The sequence below is a fragment of the Chelonia mydas genome, chromosome 2 (genome assembly GCF_015237465.2).
Source record: "Chelonia mydas isolate rCheMyd1 chromosome 2, rCheMyd1.pri.v2, whole genome shotgun sequence".
Classification (NCBI taxonomy): domain Eukaryota; kingdom Metazoa; phylum Chordata; order Testudines; family Cheloniidae; genus Chelonia; species Chelonia mydas.
The window spans coordinates 185,774,248-185,794,865 of NC_057850.1; the positions used below are offsets into that span (position 1 = coordinate 185,774,248).

A 20,618-nucleotide genomic window follows, 5' to 3' on the forward strand; every position below is an offset into this window, starting at 1 on the left:
AAGGAAGTTCTTTGGAAACTAACTCCAGGACACAGCCCCAAGATCAGAGCTGCCAGACCTTAACACTCTGCCAATGACACCGTGCAAAAACTGGAGTCCCCAAGATGGATCTGATCCTGACTGGCCATCAAGAAAAGTTCATCTGTCTTATTGGGAGTGGTAAGCACTGTATGTGTAGCATGTGCAGTCTGTTTTTGGTGATTGTTAATAAATAGAGGTAATGTAGTATATTACTGTGTAAGGCTCTTTCACCACTAAAAGGTCCTGCAAACCTGCAGAAGTAGTATACACCCGGAGCCCTACGTATTGGGAAAGGGTGTGGATACTTAAATTGACCAGGTTAGTTACACCCTGAGCCCTATGAATTGGGTACGGGTGGCCCTGAGCCCTACAGATTGGGTAAGAGTAGGTGCTTTTTGCCTGGAGCGCTACGAATTGGGAAAAGGTGGAGGTGCCTAAATTAACTGGGTTACGCCTGGACCCCTACGGACTGGGAAAAGATGGGGTGCCCTAATGTATGCAGGTAACAAGAGACCTTACAGTCTCACTAAAGACAGGACAAAACAAGCACAAGGAAGCAGGGTGGGCAAGTATAGGACAAGGATTACAGTTACAAGATCATGAGTCTCCTTTGATGGTTTGGCACATGTCTTGTTGGTTCATTTTTTAATATGTTATACAGAAATAGAGTTCTGATTCTTCTCTCTTTTCCCCTTACTACATAAGGTATCACAGGGCTCTATCCAATCCAAATCTCTCACCACCTGATGCACCCAATACTCCACGGACCTGCAACACCCCTAGGTTGTAGTGGGTTGGGAAGAGTTGGCAGTAGAAAGAACACAATAAAATTAAATGTACTTAACACATCATATAAGTCTAAATTAAGGTCAGGCCATACAGCAGGAGCAGAAGGGGTGGGTGGAGTTTAAAACCTACTGATAATAGCAGCTATCGATCATCTATGTCTATCCTATAGTTATAACATCTATAATTTATTTAAAATACTGAGGGGCTCTCACTTCAGAGGTTAGGGGAAAAACTGGCACAAAAGTGGACAGGTATGCAAGGTAGCAGGATTCTGTGACAACTACCTGTCTTTGATTTCAGTTAAGATAATTGATGCACATGGTCTGGGATCCACCACCATGATGAAACAGTTGTGAAGGCTGTGGTTGATTCATGGCACACTAGCCTCATAGCATGTACTTCCCAGAAGCCGTTGAACTCACTTCTGTTTATCATGTCCATGGTGCAAAGACCACTGGGATCTACCAAAAAGCTGGTGACTAGAGCTAGTTGAATAATGAATCAGGTGATTTGAAAATATTTTTGTTAATAAACAGTGGCAAATTTGCTCCTGTATTGTGCATGGGGACATATTATTTGTGGTTCACAAGAATTCTGACAACTGCTGGGTAATTTTGAGAAAGTCTGTGAATCCCCAAAGTTTCATGAATGGTAACACAAATTACCATTGACCTGAGAATTGATACCAGAAATGCGATACTTGTTATTTACTATTTGTCATCCATTTTTCTTCTGTTAAATACTTTCATTTCTCCAAGCATGAAGTAGACTATGTGATTTAAGTGGCCCATCATGCAGCCTGTTTAACAATAAAAAGTAGTCTTAGTGAACAGTTCGTGAACAATCCACATGCAGAAATTTGTTCATGTAATGTGACAGGGTCGGGCCAGATGGCTACAGGAGAGTAACAGAAGGTAGATATATTAGCCCCAGGTTAAGTAGGTCCCTTTTCCCTGGGTAAGGTAACAGGGGAGGTTCCAGAACAATCAGGAACCTTCTGGAGACAATTAAGAAAGACAGGCTGATTAGAACACCTGCAGCCAATCAAGAAGCTGTTAGAATCAATTAAGGAAGGCTAATCACGGCACCTGGGTTTAAAAAGGAGCTCACTTCAGTTTGTGGTACGCGTGTAAGGAGCTGGGAGCAAGAGGCACTAGGCGCTGAGAGTGAGAACGCATACTGTTGGAGGACTGAGGACTACAAGCATTATCAGACACGAGGAGGAAGGTCCTATGGGGAGGATAAAGAAGGTGTTGGGAGGAGGCCAAGGGGAAGTAGCCCAGGGAGTTGTAGCTGTTGCACAGCTGTTCCAGGAGGCACTCTAAACAGCTGCATTCCACAGGGCAACTGAGCTGGAACCCGGAGTAGAGGGCGGGCCTGGGTTCCCCCCAAACCTCCCAACTCCTGATCAGACACAGGAAGAGTTGACCTGGACTGTGGGTTAATGAAAACAGCCAAACTGAGGGCTGCTGTGAAGCTCCACGGTGAGCAAATCCGCCAATAAGCACAAGACCCACCAAGGTAGAGGAGGAACTTTGTCACAACTGGTGTCAGAAGTGGGATTTGGTGTACACAGCGCAGTGGAAGAAGGAGGGTGTTTGAGGGGAAAAAAAGGGGGAGAGGGTCTATTTTTATTTTTTTTCACCACAATGGAGGAGGTAGTGCGAGCACTGATACAAGCCATGGCTGCCCAGCAGGAGGCTACCCATGTCCAGGCAGCCGCCCAACAGGAGGCAGTGCGGCTGCAGCAAGAGACTAATCGCCTGCTGATGGACCAGGCTGCTCAAGACCAGGCTATGTTGCAGGAACTGGTAAACCAGGTAAAGGCCCTTACAGAGCTGAACCGCGGCTATGATGGGATGCAGATCATGCGGGCCAGCAACTGGCTGCAGAAAATGACACGGGAGGATGATGTAGAGGCATACCTCTTGGCCTTTGAGAGGACAGACCTGCGGGAGGCTTGGCCCCAAGGACAGTGGTCTGGCATCCTCGCTCCATTCTTGTGTGGGGAGGCCCAGAAGGCCAACTATGATTTGCCTGAAGAGGCTGCGGCAGACTACCCCCAGCTGAAAGCAGAGATCCTGACCAGATTTGGGGTAACAACTGCAGTGCGGGCCCAGCGATATCATGAGTGGAGGTACCAGGAAAACAAAACCCCACGGTCCCAATTATATGACCTCATCCATCTCGCACAAAAGTGGTTACGAACTGAATTCCAGAGTCCGGAGGAAATACTAGAGGTTCTGGTTATCGACCGGTACATGAGAGGACTACCGCCAGACCTTCATGCCTGGGTAAGCCAGAATGAACCCTCCACCTACAACAAAGTTGTCGCACTGGTAGAAAGGCGAAGGACGGCAAGGGAGCTGACCCGATCAGTTAAGGAAGAAGCACCCTGGGTTAAACTAGCAGCACCAAGCCCTAGAGCTTGGGTGACTGGGCCGCCAGGAGAGCCCAGGTGGAAAAAGAGAGGGGCTGAAGGCCCACCAGAAGCCACCAAGAGTCAGAGCACTGAGAGGGAAGAGGATCGTGATGTTAGACTGCCCAAACCAAGAGACCGGGGAATGCCTAGGGCTCCATACAGATGTTATGCCTGCGGGGAGTGGGGACACATAGCTGCACAGTGTCCCAGTGCCAAGGAGCCTATGCAGTGTAACCTGGGGAACTGGGCAGACCCATGCTCCCTAATCCACCTTGTGGGGGTCTCACTAACCCCACATATGTACATCAGACCAGCGAAGCTAAATGGGGTAGAGACCACAGCACTGGTTGATTCGGGGAGTGCTATCACGCTTGTCTCGGGGAAGCTCAGGAAGCGTAGTCAGCTGCTGTGGGCTAAGCATACGGGGATAGCATGCGTCCATGGAACAGTTGGTTATTACCCCACCATCCCAGTAAAAATCGAGATTCAGGGGAACACTACTGAGGTAGCAGCAGGGGTAGTCCCTAAACTCCTATACCCGGTGCTCATAGGGAGGGACTTCTCAGGGTTTGGAGACTTACTACTGGTAGGGGAATTGGAGAAAGGGGGAAGCCCTGAAGTTAGTGAGGCATCCACAGTAGACTGTCAACCCCCAACCTTCTCTGAAATATCCCCAGATTTGTTCTCCACTCCCAGACAGGGTAGAAAGACAAAAAGGGAAAGAAGGGCAGCTAACGCCTTGGGAACTCGAATACTGGCCCAAAGCCAGAGGTAGGCGGACCAGAGAAGCTGAAAAGGAGGCCACCCAGGAGGGAAAAACACCCAAGTCTGACCCACACCCTAACGCCTCTGAACTAGTAGAGGCAACAAAGACTGGCCCCCTAGATCTCGGGCAGATTAGCCCTGGGAGAGGAAATTTTGGACGGGACCAGGCTGAAGACCCAAGGTACGACAACATTAGGAAAGAGGTGACCGAAATAGATGGGGTCCCCGTGGAAGGAAAAACTCAGGGACTAGGACCCTACTTCATAATGAAGAAGAATTTCGTATACCGGCGTTGCACCAGTACAGGGGCAGAAGGTACAGCAGATCCCAGTACCTCAAAAACACCAGAATGCTGTATTAAGTCTGGCCCATAGTCATCTTTTTGGGGGGCATTTGTGGGTAGAGAAGACCTTGGCATGGGTCCTGCAACGATTCTTCTAGCCTGGAGTACATGAAGAAGTGTGGAGGTACTGTGTGTCCTGCCTGGAGTGTCAGTTGCACAGTCCCCGTCCCCACTTGAGGGCACCTTTAGTACCCCTTCCCATCATAGAAGTCCCATTCGAGCGAATAGCCATGGACCTAGTGGGACCCCTGGAGAATATATACTAGTAGTTCTGGATTATGCTACTCACTATCCAGAAGCCATCCCCCTGTGGAACATGGCCCCTAAAACGATAGCTAAAGAATTGGTGGGGATCTTTGCCCAAGTGGGGCCACCAAAGGAGGGATTAACAGACCAAGGTACCCCATTTATGTCGAAGGTAATAAAGGACCTCTGTACGCTGCTCCATATACATACCCGGAGAACTTCAGTCTATCATCCGCAGACCAATGGGCTGGTAGAAAGGTTTAACTGAACCCTCAAGGCAATGATAAGGAAAGTGGTAAATCAGGATGGGAAGGATTGTGACACCCTATTACCCTACCTTATGTTTGCAATCTGGGAGGTACCTCAGGCCTCATCTGGGTTTCCCCCCTTTGAATTATTATCTAGTATGCCACGGGGGTGACATCCGTATATCACAAAAGAAATCTGGGAAGAGGAATCCAATGAGGGGAGAAATATAATTGACCATGTGTTGCAGATGCAAGAACTGATAGCCCGGGTCACCCCTATTGTACAGGAACATTTGGAAAAGGCGCAGGAGGCCCAGCGAACCCATTACAATCATCAGGCAAAAGTCCGAGAGTACCAAGCAGGGGATCGGGTGATGGTGTTGGTACCCACAGCAGAAAGCAAGCTTTTGGTCCAATGGCAGGGGCCCTATGAGGTGGTTGAACCCGTGGGGGAAGTAACCTACAAGGTGCGGCAGCCAGGACGCCAGAAACAAGAACAAATTTATCACATTAACCTCTTAAAGCCTTGGCACCAAGGACAGGCGTGTGTAGTGGCCCAAGAGACCCCGATCCAGGGAAATAACATGCAGGAGCAGATCAGGATATCCACTGATTGGACACCAAACCAGAAGAAGGAGGTAACTGAGATGATCAACCGACACCAGGACGTGTTTTCAATCAAACCAGGTCGGATCACCAAAGCATATCACCACATTATCACAGACCCTGGGGCAAAAGTAACTTTAAGGCCCTATCGGGTTCCAGCAGCAAAAAGGGAGGAGATCAAGGCAGAGGTAAAAAGGATGTTGGAGCTGGGAATCATTGAAGAGTCCCACAGTCAGTGGTCAAGCCCGATTGTGTTGGTGCCCAAACCCGATGGCACCACTAGGTTTTGTAATGACTTTTGCCGGCTGAATGAGATATCCAAATTCGATGCATACCGCATACCCCATATCGATGAGTTAGTTGACCACCTGGGGAATGTCTGATTTTTGACCACCCTTGATTTAACAAAGGGATATTGGCAGATTCCCCTTGCCAAAGATGCGAAAGAAAAGACGGCATTCTCTACACCAGAGGGTCTGTTTCAAGCTCCTACGGCCCCACACCAGTTATACAGTGGCATACCTGGATGATGTGATTATTCACCCCCCGCCGCCCCCGACTGGGAAACCCACTTAGAAAAGGTGGAAGCAGTTGTGGACATGCTAAGACGGGCTGGCCTCACAGCCAACCCAGCCAAGTGTGCTATAGGGCTAGCCGGGGCTAAATACCTTGGCTACATTGTAGGAAGGGGCATGGTCAAGCCCCAACTAAACAAACCAGAGGCTATCCAAAATTGGCCCCGGCCGAATCGGAAAAAGCAAGTCCAGGCATTCCTGGGTGTGGTGGGGTACTACCAATGATTTATTCCCCAGTAGTTGTCAGAATTCTTGTGAACCACAAATAATATGTCCCCATGCACAATACAGGAGCAAATTTGCCACTGTTTATTAACAAAAATATTTGCAAATCACCTGATTCATTATTCAATTAGCTCTACTCACCAGCTTTTTGGTAGATCCCAGTGGTCTTTGCACCATGGACATGAAAGACAGAAAAAATGAAGTTGTTCAAGAGATCTGTTCTGAAGAAGGTGAGAGAAATTTTGATTTTACCTTTGGAACTCAGAAACTTTGTTTCCTGTTGGTTTAGCAAACCAATTATGTCAAATATATAATATGATGAGGCTAATATTCTAGTTTGAATAACTGAAGTGAATGACAGTGGGAAGTGTTTACTACTTCTTATAACACAAGACCTAGGGGTCACCAAATGAAATTAATAGGCAGCAGGTTTAAAACAAATAAAAGGAAGTATTTCTTCACACAATGCCCAGTCAACCTGTAGAACTCCTTGCCAGAGGATGTTGTGAAGGCCAAGACCATAACAGAGTTCAAAAAAGAACTAGATAAATTCATGGAGGATAGGTCCATCAATGGCTATTAGCCAGGATGGGCAGGAATGGTGTCCCTAACCTCTGTAACCTAACCATGTAACCTAACCATTGCCAGAAGCTGGGAATGAGTGACAGGGGATGGATCACTTTAATCATCATTCATATATATATTATGAATATATTATCAATTATTCAAACTAGAATATTAGCCTCATCATATTATATATTTGACATAATTGGTTTGCTATATCTATATCTATGTGTGTGTGTGTATATATATATATATATATATATATATATATATATATATATATATATATATATATATGAATGATGGTTACCTGTTCTGTTCATTCTCTCTGGGGCACCGGCCACTGTCAGAAGGCAGGATACTAGATGGACATTTGGTCTGATCCAGCAGGGCCATTCTTATGTTCTTATGACAGCTTGAATTTCAAAGGCGATTAGTGATTTTTGGTGTCTTGCTTGTTGCCAGACACCATAAAAAGGGCTGATTTTCAGACAGCATTCAGCACCCATCCTCTGAAAATCAGGCTTCTCAGTGGTGTCTCAAACTGGGCATCCAAAAACTGAAACTTCCCAGATCACTAGTTACTTCTGAAAATCTGGGCCAGTGGATATATTTATTTTGGACATATCTAGAATGAGGTCATATTCTGAAAGCCAGTTGAATGAAGTTTTCTTTATTGCAAGAAAACAAAGCAGTTTTGCCACGTATAGCCACAGTATGTCACTTTTTTAAAAAGCTCATTTTGAGACAGATTAAAACTAGACATAAAAGTACTAGTTTTGCGACCTTCTTTCTTCTCAATCATGTACCAAACAATATGACTTTACATCTAAAGGTGATTGTCCAGCCATCGAAAAGGGGAGCAGATTCAACCAGGTATTACCATGGCATAAGCTATGGTGAAGTTCCACAGTGGCAAAAAGCCTGTCAGAGAATGTGATTTTGCAAATCTCTCCTATTGTGGGGGCTTGGGAGAAATGCAGGACAAGTTGACTGAAATGTTAGCACAGCTAGGGCAGTCATGGAGTGTGCCGATTCAAGTAGCTTTCCACAAGCAGCATTCCAATGGCACCCAGTGGGATATAAAAGTTGCCCCCCAGCAGGAATCCAGAGGAAGAGTGGCAGTGGAGACCCCAGCTGCCTTCACTGGGGATTATCCCCCGTAAAATACAGTTGGTTTTGCTGACACAGGATGGTGTGCATTATGTCTCTTTGCTCTGAGTTTTTTGCCTGTGACAAACTGCCAGTATTTAAGGCCCCAATCTTGTAATGATCTCAGCACACCTGGACCCCAGTGCTCATATGGAGCCCAGAAGAAATCAGCTGGGCTTTGTGTAGGCACTGGGGTCTGCCTGCATGGAGTTCATTGCAGGATTGAGACTGTCATAAATATAAAGGGAAGGGTAAACACCTTTAAAATCCCTCCTGGCCAGAAGAAAAACCATTTCACCTGTAAAGGGTTAAGAAGCTAGGATAACCTCGCTGCCACCATGTCAAGGTTCCTTCCCCACTCTGAGCTCTAGGGTACAGATGTGGGGACCTGCATGAAAACCTCCTAAGCTTATTTTTACCAGCTTAGGTTAAAGTTTCCCCAAGGTACAAACTATTTTCCTTTTTCCCTTGAACGTTATTGCTGCCACCACCAAGTGTCTAACAGATATATAACCAGGAAAGAGCCCGCTTGGAAACGTCTTTCCCCCCAAAAAGGAAAAAATTTTTTTCCTTTGGGCTGCTGAAAAGCAGGTTTTAAGCTGAAAGCAGTTAAGAGTTTTGGGTTTTTTAGTCTCTGCTTGGGGGCCAGAGCAGAAACAAAAGGGAATTGTCATTTGTGAGCTGGAGTTTTCTCTACCTAAAGGCAGGGAGGTTAACCTCCTGCAGGGAAATTCATAAGTCTTCACAGACCTGAAGAAGTTTTTTTTTCCTAAGAACAACTAGAGGGGTTTTCTGCCTATTTGCCTGGAAACAAAGGTGTTAGGGGTTTTTTTTTAAAAGGATTTTTCTGTCGGCTGACAATCACTATCAGAGAACATAGGTATCCGGACAGCACAGCAAAATTTTACAAGCCAAGTTTTTTTTTTTCTTTCTAACTCTCGGGTGTAAAGTTAGTTAAAAACAGAGAGGTTAGGATGACAGACTGCACTGTTCAACAGAAGCTGGAATTAGCCAGATTTGAGGCTGAGGAAAGACAAAGGGAACATGAAAGATGGGTAGAACTCAGACAGATGGCGATGGATGCACAAGCGGTCAAAGAAAAAGAAATGGAGGTTGCCCACAGGAGAGCTATGGAGGCAAGGGACAAAGAACTGGAGGAGAAGGAAAAAGAGAGGAAGCATGCACTGGAGATGGAGGAGGCAAAGGCTCAGCAGAATATACCAACAAACACTAGCAATCCTTCTCCAGGTACCACTTCCCATCCCAGAAAGTTCCCCACCTACAAGGCAGGCAATGATACCGAGGCCTTCTTAGAAAACTTTGAAAGGGACTGCCTTGGGTACAGCATCTCTACAGACCAATACATGGTAGAGCTGAGGCCGCAGTTCAGTGGACCCTGAGCTGAGATGGCAGCTGAAATGCCTAAGGAACACATGAACCAGTATGAACTGTTTAAAACCAAGGCGAGAGTCAGAATGGGGCTAACATCCGAGCATTCCCGTCGGTGGTTCAGAGCCCTAAGGTGGAAACCAGATGTGTCATTTACCCGACATGCCTACCACATTGTGAAACATTGGGATGCCTGGATATTGGGAGCAAGTGTCAAATCTCCAGAAGATTTGCCCTTCCTAATGCAAATGGAGCAGTTCTTAGAGGGTGTTCCTGAGGAAATAGAAAGATACATCCTAGATGGGAAGCCCAAAACTGTAATCGAGGCGGGGGAGATTGGAGCCAAATGGGTGGAGATGGCAGAAAAGAAAAAAAAAACTGGTCACAGTTGGAGCGGATACCAGAAGGGACAAACTCAGACCACACTCTACTATCGGGGGCAGCCAAAGGCCCCCAACTACCCCCCAAGGAACCCTCCAGACACCTTATCGTGCTGCCACACTGTTCTCCAGCAACCCACCTCGCCCCAGTGACCCGTCAGCTGGACGATGTTTTAAATGTAACGAGCCGGGGCATGGAAAGGCTAACTGCCCCAGGAACCCCAACAGATTACAGTTCATTGCACCAGAATCACACCAGAGGTCCAAGTGACGATTCAACCCTTCAAGTCAAACTCTTTCAATTTGCCTACAGCCAAGTTGCCTGTCCAGTACAAGGGCTGGTCAAGAAGGTGGACTTTTGCAGTCTATGATGATTATCCCATCCCCATGCTGTTGGGGGAAGACTTGGCCAATCGTGTGAAGCTAGCCAAGAGGGTGGGAATGGTCACCCGCAGCCAGGCTAAACAAGCCGTCCCACCTAGCTCTGTTCCGGAAACTTCTACCAGGACCCGGTCAGAGGTGATGGAACCGGACCCTATGCCAACGTCAGCAACAGCAGTAGTGAATCCAGTCCCAGAGACCCAGACAGAGCCAGTCCCAGAACCGGAACCAGAGGAACAACCAACACCAGACCCATTGCCAGCACTGAATCCAGTACTTGCAACCCCAACACCAGAGGGCTCCACCGAACCTGAACTGCCAGCAACTGATAACCCTACACAAGAGGCTCAGCCGCAGCCTGAACCCCAATATAGTGCACCAGCGGAGAGCAGTTCACAGTCAACGGAAACAGCCCCATCCCCTACATCGCTTCCAGAGGGACCAAGCCTAGGTCCACAATCCAATGAGGAACTGATGTCTCCAGCATCAAGGAAACAGTTCCAGACCAAACAGGAAGCAGATGAAAGTCTCCAGAGAGCTTGGACGGCAGCCTGGAGCAACCCACCACCTCTCAGCTCTTCTAATCGATCCAGGTTTGTTGTAGAAAGAGGACTTTTATACAAGGAAACTCTTTCTGGTGGACACCAGGAAGACTGGCATCCTCAGAGACAATTGGTAGTTTCAACTAAGTACCGGCTCAAGCTCTTGAGCTTAGCCTATGATCATCCTAGTGGCCATGCTGGGGTGAACGGGACCAAAGACCATTTGGGGAGGTCATTCCACTGGGAGGGAATGGGCAAGGATGTTTCTACCTATGTCCGATCTTGTGAGGTATGCCAAAGAGTGGGAAAACCCCAAGACCAGGTCAAAGACCCTCTCCAGCCACTCCCTATCATTGAGGTTCCATTTCAGCAAGTAGCTGTGGATATTCTGGGTCCTTTTCCAAACAAGACACCCAGAGGATAGCAGTACATCCTGACTTTCATGGATTTTGCCACCCGATGGCTGGAAGCAGTAGCTCTAAGCAACACCAGGGCTAAAAGTGTGTGCCAGGCACTAGCAGACATTTTTGCCAGAGTAGGTTGGCCCTCCGACATCCTCACAGATGCAGGAACTAATTTCCTGGCAGGAACTATGGAAAGCCTTTGGGAAGCTCATGGGGTAAATCACTTGATTGCCACCCCTTACCATCATCAAACAAATGGCCTGGTGGAGAAATTTAATGGGACTTTGGGGGCCATGATACGTAAATTCGTAAATGAGCACTCCAATGATTGGGACCTAGTGTTGCAGTAGTTGCTCTTTGCCTACAGAGCTGTACCACATCCCAGTTTAGGGTTTTCACCATTTGAACTTGTATGTGGCCGCGAGGTTAAGGGGCCATTACAGTTGGTGAAGCAGCAATGGGAGGGATTTACACCTTCTCCAGGAACTAACATTCTGGACTTTGTAGCCAACCTACAAAACACCCTCCGAACCTCTCTAGCCCTTGCTAAAGAAAACCTACAGGATGCCCAAAAAGAGCAAAAAGTCTGGTATGATAAACATGCCAGAGAGCGTTCCTTCAAAGTAGGGGACCAGGTCATGGTCTTAAAGGCGCTCCAGGCCCATAAAATGGAAGTGTCGTGGGAAGGGCCATTCACGGTCCAGGAGCTCCTGGGAGCTGTTAATTATCTCATAGCATTCCCCACCTCCAACCGAAAACCTAAGGTGTACCATATTAATTCTCTAAATCCCTTTTATTCCAGAGAATTAAAGGTTTGTCAGTTTACAGCCCAGGGAGGAGATGACGCTGAGTGGCCTGAAGCTGTCTACTATGAAGGGAAAAGAGCTGGTGGCATGGAAGAGGTGAGCCTCTCCATTACCCTTGGGCATATGCAGCAACACCTCATCAGGGAGCGGTGCACTAGCTATGCGCCGATGTTCTCAGCCACCCCAGGACTGACTGAATGGGCATACCACTCCATTGACCCAGGTAATGCTCACCCAATTAAAGTCCAACCTTACCGGGTGTCTCCTCAAGCTAAAACTGCTATAGAACGGGAGATCCAGGATATGCTACAGATGGGGGTAATCTGCCCCTCTGGCAGTACATGGGCATCTCCAGTGGTTCTAGTTCCCAAATCAGATGGCGAGATACAGCATATGGTAGTCCACGCAAAATTGTAACTTGCCCAGAGTGTCAGAAGGCCTTTAACCAGCTTAAAGCGACACTCATGTCTGACCCTGTGCTAAGGGCCCCAGACTTTGACAAACCGTTCCTAGTAACCACAGATGCATCCGAGCATGGTGTGGGAGCAGTTTTAATGCAGGAAGGACCGGATCAAGAATTCCACCCTGTAGTGTTTCTCAGCAAGAAGCTGTCTGAGAGGGAAAGCAACTGGTCAGTCAGTGAAAAAGAATGTTACGCCATTGTCTACGCTCTGGAAAAGCTACGCCCATATGTTTGGGCACGGTGTTCCCACCTGCAAGCCGACCATGCTGCACTACAGTGGCTTCATACCACCACAGGAAATAACAAAAAACTTATTCGATGGAGTTTAGCTTTCCAAGATTTTGATTTCGACATCCAACACATCTCAGGAGCTTCTAACAAAGTGGCTGATGCACTCTCCCGTGAAAGTTTCCCAGAATCAACTGGTTAAAATTGTCCTTGAGATGTGGAAAATATTGTTTGTCTTTATATACTTGGTAGTATATTTAGAGGTGTATGTGTCTTATTAACTCTGTTTTCTCCTAGAGCTCCAGGAAGAAATCATAGCCTGTGTTTCACCCTATCTGTGATTTGGGGGGCATGTCATAAATATAAAGGGGAGGGTAAACACCTTTAAAATCCCTCCTGGCCAGAGGAAAAACCCTTTCACCTGTATAGGGTTAAGAAGCTAAGATAACCTCGCTGGCACCTGACCAAAATGACCAATGAGGAGACAAGATACTTTCAAAGCTGGAGGGGGAGGGGGAGAAACAAAGGCTCTGCCTGTCTGTGTGATGCTTTTGATGGGAACAGAACAGGAATGGAGTCTTAGAACTTAGTAAGTAATCTAGCTAGATATGCGTTAGATTCTGCTTTGTTTAAATGGCTGATAAAATAGCTGTGCTGAATGGAATGTATATTCCTGTTTTTGTGTCTTTTTGTAACTTAAGGTTTTGCCTAGAGGGATTCTCTGTGTTTTGAATCTACTTATCGTGTAAGGTATTTACTATCCTGATTTTACAGAGGTGATTCTTTTACTTTTTCTTCTATTAAAATTCTTCTTTTAAGAACCTGATTGCTTTTTCATTGTTCTTAAGATCCAAGGGTTTGGGTCTGTGTTCACCTATGCAAATTGATGAGGATTTTTATCAAGTCTTCCCCAGGAAAGGGGGTGGAGGGTTTGTGGGGATTTGGGGGGGAAAGATGTTTCCAAGTGGGCTCTTTCCCTGTTATATATTTGTTAGACGCTTGGTGGTGGCAGCAATAAAGTCCAAGGGAAAAAAGGAAAATAGTTTGTACCTTGGGGAAGTTTTAACCTAAGCTAGTAAAAATAAGCTTGGGAGGTTTTCATGCAGGTCCCCACATCTGTACCCTAGAGTTCAGAGTGGGGAAGGAACCTTGACAGAGACAAATTACAAATTTTGATTCTCCCACTCAAAATTCCACATCTCAAGATGAGGGTTGAGCCAGAAAAAAAAAAAAAAAACATGATTTTTTAAAAATCCTTCTTATGCCATCCATCTTACCCAAGCCATCTGCTGATCTTTCATGCTCGTCAATTAGATGATGGCCAATGGCTCAGATTTTCAGTGCTGTCTTGCAAACAAAAGACTCCACATTGAGGATCTAATGCCACTGCCGCCACAGTAATAAAAGAGATGCTTCGGCACTCATCAGCATTGAGTTAACAATGGACCCACTCACCTCCCTCTCATGTTGGTTTTTAAAGAAAGTGTACACTCTAAATGAAACAAGATTTAAAGCCTAACTCCTCTCACATCCCAAAACTGCTATTGTATTGTTTCACCCAGTTTTCAGATCCAGATTCCCATTTCATTATAGATTTAGTCAGTGGGACTGCCCACATGTTTGAAGTTAAGCATGTCCATAGTTGTTTGCAGGATTGGGGCCTGCGCCAGTAAATGGACGATTTGGCTTTGGAAGCTGCCACTGTAAAATGTTTCAGTAATGTAAAAATAAATTGAACTGCTCCCAGATAGATTCTGTGTATCCACTGCCCATTTATGGGGATATACAAATAATTATACAAAAGAAAAGGTAAAAAACCGCAACACTCAAAACCACCTACTAAGCCAACTAAATCAAATAATGTAGGCACTGATCCGGTATTGGTATCTCCTAGCTTGGACTCTTACATCCACACAGGGTCCCACTGAAGTCAGCGAGACTCCACAAAGGACCTGCGCAAACAGATCCCAGTGCAGAATGGGGATATACATTTTTGCATCATCTCAGTTAAATAATATGAAGTGGGTAATATGTGAAGAATAAAGTCTGGGTCCAGGTCCCACTCCACAGCTGAACTTCCCCAATGTCCATTGTAGAGAAAAGGGCCAAGCGTGAAGTGTGGATCTGAGTATGGATTCAAAGTTCACCGGATCTGGGATACTGAGTTCTGATTCAGACTACTGCTAATTAAAACCCTTCCCCTAAAGGAGAATAGAAATGCAGTTACCGTGGAAAGTTTATCTGTTTTGGAAGTTCTCTTCTTCCAGTCTGGACAAAGAGTTTGGTCTGTATTTGATTCAAGAGTTTCTTTTGAAAAATCTTCGTTTGATTTAGCAGGCCGGAAAATGCCTGTAGATTAGTAACATACTATTGTTGAGGATAGGATGCTACCTGTGCTAACTGGTTGTTATTAGCACCTTCAATGCTTATAGTGAACAGTCACACCAGCTCTCCTAAGGAGACTAGCTACATCACGCAGCTTGTCTTCAGAGGACCGGTGGGTGATCAGAATGGCTATTTGTTCTACACCTTGGGTCTTTCTATTTCCAGTGCTTTCAGAGAAGACTCTTTTCCTTGTAGCATTAATGGTAGCACAGTGTTGGCCTTTCTGTCCCTGGGAGAAAGGCTCTCTATTTTCTGCAGAATATCAATTTATTTGTTTCTGTGTTCAGGAAAGATATCTCTTTTGACTGACTGCTATACATCACCAGGCCAGTCCTTATGCAAGGTTCTTGCAAAGTCCTTCATAGCAAGAGAGGAGACTGTGTCTTGCAGGAATGTTTAAATGTTGTCAAAGTTTGCTTTTGAAACACTCTCATCCCCTATGAACACAATTTCAGCAACTGAATCACCTCACACATTGCAGTGGGAATGAAGGGAAGAAGAATGCAATATTAATTGTCTTCTCCTTGGCCATATCCATGGTGAATTAGCTATTCAGTTTTAAGAACAGATTGATTGAAAGCCAGTTGCGACACATCTTTTACTTTAAAAACAAAAAATGTCGGCAACTTATAAAGGACAAGCGGAATAATACACATTAAAATACATGACCAAACTGTCAGAGAATATGTACAATATACTTAAAATAATGGTCGTGGAAACTCTCTATTTAGATTTTTTTTTGTGATACCACATTGGTGATTTCAGCAGGCCAGATAATGTGAAAAAAATTGATCTAAGAAATGAATACATATTTGGGGAGGAGGATTATGTGCATGTGTGAAAGAAAGAGTTTTCTTGGAGTGTATTTCTTTTCCTAATAACTGTATCTAGAGATAATAAATACAACAATCTTTTTTATATAATGAGCCAGATCCTCAGCTTGTGTCAAGCCAGACCCTTAGCTGCCACTAAATATGAGTGACTTTCATTGAAGCCAATAGTTGTTTATTGTTTCCTCAGAAGGGACAATTGGGCCCCAATTCTAATCTGTACACCAATGTAAGTCAGGAGCAACTCCAGTGAAGTCAATGGAATATTGAAAACTATAGCCTAACAGAAGGCAAAGTCAGAGGTTGTTAAAGATCTACACAGGGATATCTGGTCTCACTCTCATCTTTTAGGAAAGCATTTTTTTTAAATGGGATCTGGAAGTAAAGCTGCAGTCTTCAATTCAGAAAAAGGTTCTACAATGATGCACATTTAAGATAAGTTTGTTTTTTTGAGTAACAAAATAAGTAAGAACCCCTATCGTGGTCTTGTTGAAGAGTCAAAATAGAGGCCCTGATTTATTCCCATTTACATCCATGTAACCTCACTGATTGATATGACTGTTTGGGGAAATCTGTCTATGTACAACTTAGAGACAAGGTGACTGAGGTAGTATCTTTTACTGGACCAACTTCTGTTGGTAAAAGAGGCAAGCTTTTGAGCTTACAGAAGAGCTCAAAAGTTGCCTCTTTCATCAACAGAAGTTGGTCCAATAAAAGATACTACCTCACCCACCTTGTTCTCAAATATCCTGGGACAAACATGTCTACAACAATTTATGAATTCTGATTGATTTTATGAACTTTGTGTATAGCTCTAACCCTCAGTGTGTATTAAATCAGCCATTGTTTGCTACAGCAGAGGTTCTCAAACTGTGGTCCATGGACCACCAGTGGTCTGTGAGCTCCATTCAGGTAGTCCACAGATAGTTCCCTCTAAGGTGTGCTCCTGGGCTGCCGCACATGACAGAATGAAGGGCCATCCACCTAACTAGTGGAACCGCGCAGGCATGGCTTCACTGATAGGTGCCGGGACGCTGCAGAAGACACACATGTAAGGTGAGGTGGTGGCATTGTGGGGAATTGGGGGTAGGTGGGAGGAGGCAGTGGGGTGAGATGAGGGGGCGGGAGGAATTTGGGACGTGCAGGTCTGTGGTGGCCTGAGAAAGAGGCGACTTTCCCCAGCTCGGGGGCTGGCATGGCAGGAGAGACACCTCCATCCTTCCCAGCCCCACCTTGGGGGCTGCTGTGGCAGGGGAGAGAGGTATTGCATTAGAAAGGTAAGTCTACTGATATTAAAATATGAGTTGTATGCTTTTATTTGTAGAACAAAAACACATTAATTATTATTAAGGGTTTTTTTTATATAGTGCTTTTATCCAAAACGCTTTACAATAGTTAGCTAACGGTTCAAACAACATTTGGAAAGATCATTAAGTGGTCTGCCGAGACCCTCAGCAAGTTTCAAGTGGTCCATGAAAAAGAAAGTTTGAGAACCACTGAGCTACAGGACAATCACAGAAGGCGTTAACATAGAATAACTTTACCCTAGAAATAAAATAGGATATGCTAAAGAGACTGGCCAAATGAGAGGGGCTGTAGAAGGGCTGTGAGGGAGCTGGAGGGAAACTAGGCTGGAGCTGGATTGGAGCTGTGGGGGAGCTGGCAAGAGGGTGGGCTGAGGCCACTCTAGCTACAGGGAAGCTAGGCAGATGCCTAAGGAAGTAGATTTCTTGTCAGCAGATTTGACCTGGCCATCCACCAGTCCTGACAGAGGAGCAGCTGGGCCATATTTGAGTGGTGTGGGATTGGCACACTGAAGTGTTGCCTAGGGCAATAGATTGCTTTCAGTGTCCTCTGGGAGTTTGGGGGGTGGGGGGACTGGATTTAAGAATCAGGAAAGGGTCCCCTAACCTATTCTTGCACTAGAACCCTCTGGGGCCTTGTCATGTCACTGGGCTGGAAATAAAATTCAGATCTCCTAATTCCCTGTGATTTAGCCACCCCAGGATTACCCTTTATCCCCACAAACAGAAATAACAGGGAGATTTCAGTTGTGGTTCGGGAGCCAGCACAAAATTGTTGCCTGAGAGAGCACTTATGGAATAACCAACCTGCAGAAAGCACTGGGAAGACTACGGACCTACACAAATCACTATAAATGACCATATTGATTGTGCTTATGAATTAGTGTGCTCATCCAATAAGAAACAGGGTGTGCATGTGGCAACTGTACCTCCACCAGAATCTCCAGCAGTATAGACAAAACATACAGGCAAAATAATTGAGGGATTTCAGTTTATATTCTGGAAACCAGTCAATTATCCCCTTGGATTGTGTGCACGCACATACACAGGGATTGAAGAGCAGAAGCGCTCTCTGTCCGGTCACACCATCCTGGTTTTAACATAAATAGAGTCATCAAAGCCTCGTATGCTCATTCATCAATGTATGCTATCTGGATGAGGATGTGCGTATATACATTTACACACATACACTCACCCTTCTCAATCTGGCCAAGTCATTGAGGATTTTGGCTTCTAAGAGCCTAAGTCAGTTTTGAAACTGAGACTTAGGAGCCTAAATCAATTAGGTGTTCCAACCCTGAGCAGAGCAACGCCTAAACACCTTTGAAAATCTGGGTCTCAGATGCTATGGTGATGGGTGGCAGTATAAAACTCTACAATAGATACATAACTGTGAATTCCCCTGGGCCCATGTGTGTGACCCTTTTTAGGGTCCCTTTGCATTGTATTAATTTTGACTTGGTGGCTTTTTTGCACTCACCTTGCCTAGGTGGATGTGAATAGGTTGTGAGCCAAGTAGTGGAGTTCCAGATCCCCCCGAGTCTTCGCTGGGACTACACATGAGGGGAAGGGCTGCAGGGCTGAGCCCTTCTTTGTTACGTTTTTCACCACTAAACCCCAGTTTGGAATGGCACCCTTAACAACAACTAACTTGCATCTCCACTTCTGAACTTGGCCTCACTTCTTAGGGTTTGCTATAGAGCCCATTACTGTAGTATCTAGTGTCTATAACCATAGTCCAAACTCAACTTCCGCCTACAGCACATCGAGGCATGAATGCATACGAGTGCCGACTCTAGACTCTCAAGCTTCTGATGAATCTTTAAAGGCAAAATGGGTGATAACCAAATCTCTTTTCATAATATTATAGTGTATAAAAAAAGATACAGAAATACCTGGGTTCTGAGTCACCGAACTGTGGATCCTAATAATGATGACAGACAAAGTCAGCAGCAAAGTTCCAAGCTTCAGTTCTGGGGGAGGGAAAAATTCCATATATCAAGTGTAAGAAGGACATTGGAACATGCTTTAGAAAAATGCAGGAAATCTATAAGGGTACGTTGCCTTCTTCAGCCATGAATTCATACACTAACTTAATGTGTCATTACTTATGAAGCTCTCTTCAGTGGGCAAAGACAATTCAATACTCCACCATTCCTTCTGACTGCATATTGCTCTGCATACCAGCTTTAATATAAGAGGAATGGAGTCAAATCCTCATCTGGTGTAAACTGACAACACTGATTTATACCATTTGAGGATCTGGCCCACAGGTGCTGGCTCCTCAAAGATTTTATTCTATGGGCATTTGTGTGTGTGTGTGTGCGCGCGTGTCCATTCTGTAAGGACATTATTGAAGTTTAAACATAATGTAAACATTACTTTCACAGGCATGGATTGCGGTGCCAGGACAGTTAGGTGATTCATTCTGTATAATTCATAGGTGCCAATTAATTTCTCTTCCATGAAAATACTCTTGTCTGCACAGAGGCCCAAATCCTGGACATAGGGCAAAGTCTAGTATGTGGAATATAGCTGTGGAAGGCCAGTGGGGGTAGATCGAGGATGACTGGACTGCACAAACTGGAACTCATTTCCAGCCACAGATCGAAAGCTACACTGACCCCTGCACCTGCTGCATCCATGTTTATCCACTATGTCAATGCGATGTCCAGTGTATCTGCTTCATTTGAGACCAGCCCTCCTCTTCCCCCTCCCAACCCCTAAAATCTCTCCATGCTGAGAGGCAGGAAGGTTCTGTGTGCACTATATGATATGCAGTTGGTCCACACCCCAAGTACGAGGTATCTGCATTTTCCGTCCCCTCTCCACACACACTAGAATCACACTGGTTCTGCTGCCTTCAAAACCCTCCGCATCAGAAGAGGGGGAAGGATGTGCTCCAAATGGCCAATCAGAGTGATATGTAAACTTGCATCATCTTTAAAAGCAGGACTGAGTCTGCTGGAGAGAGTGCACCTTCTATTTGCAGGTAAATTGATATACAGAGGGCATAAACGCTATTTATTTAATGTTAACTTCAATTTAGCTATATATATTACAATTGTAATAGCAGTTACTGAATGTTACTTAAATGCCAGTGATTACTAAGACAATCATTTATCATGGTATCGTTTGCACTGTTATTAAACCTCAATAAATGGAGGCTGCTGTGAAATCAGCAAGGTCAGACATGCTACCATGAAATCTTATTGGCTTCTAGGAAGGTTTTTTTAATTAATTAATTCATGGGAATGCATGTGAATGGGAGCGGGGAGTGGTTATTGCTGTGAATGGCAAAAGTCTCATTCACTTCAGTGGACATAAGTCTGGGCTCTTAGTTTATTTAAGCAGCCATTTGATGTGCTATTCATGGCAAAAGGGAAAACAAGTCTCTTTTGAACAATATACTATGCAACTGAAAGCATCACTGCCAGAGGAAATGCTGGGTCCTATACCTGCAGGAAAGTGGGAATGTTTAAGGGTCTGGAAAACAGCCTCATTTTCAGGACATTCTAATAGTGATGGCTCATGGAAATGAACTAGTGTT

General features: G+C 45.2%; 1 long non-coding RNA gene across 1 annotated transcript in view; it reads right to left on the minus strand.

Moving 5' to 3' along the window:
• Window positions 1-20,618, minus strand: part of LOC122464670 — a 43,391-nt gene that overhangs the window by 6,085 nt on the left and 16,688 nt on the right. Inside the window, exon 2 of the long non-coding RNA XR_006288930.1 lies at window positions 18,964-19,041. This is a non-coding gene — a long non-coding RNA (uncharacterized LOC122464670). The remainder of the gene's footprint in view (window positions 1-18,963; window positions 19,042-20,618) is intronic.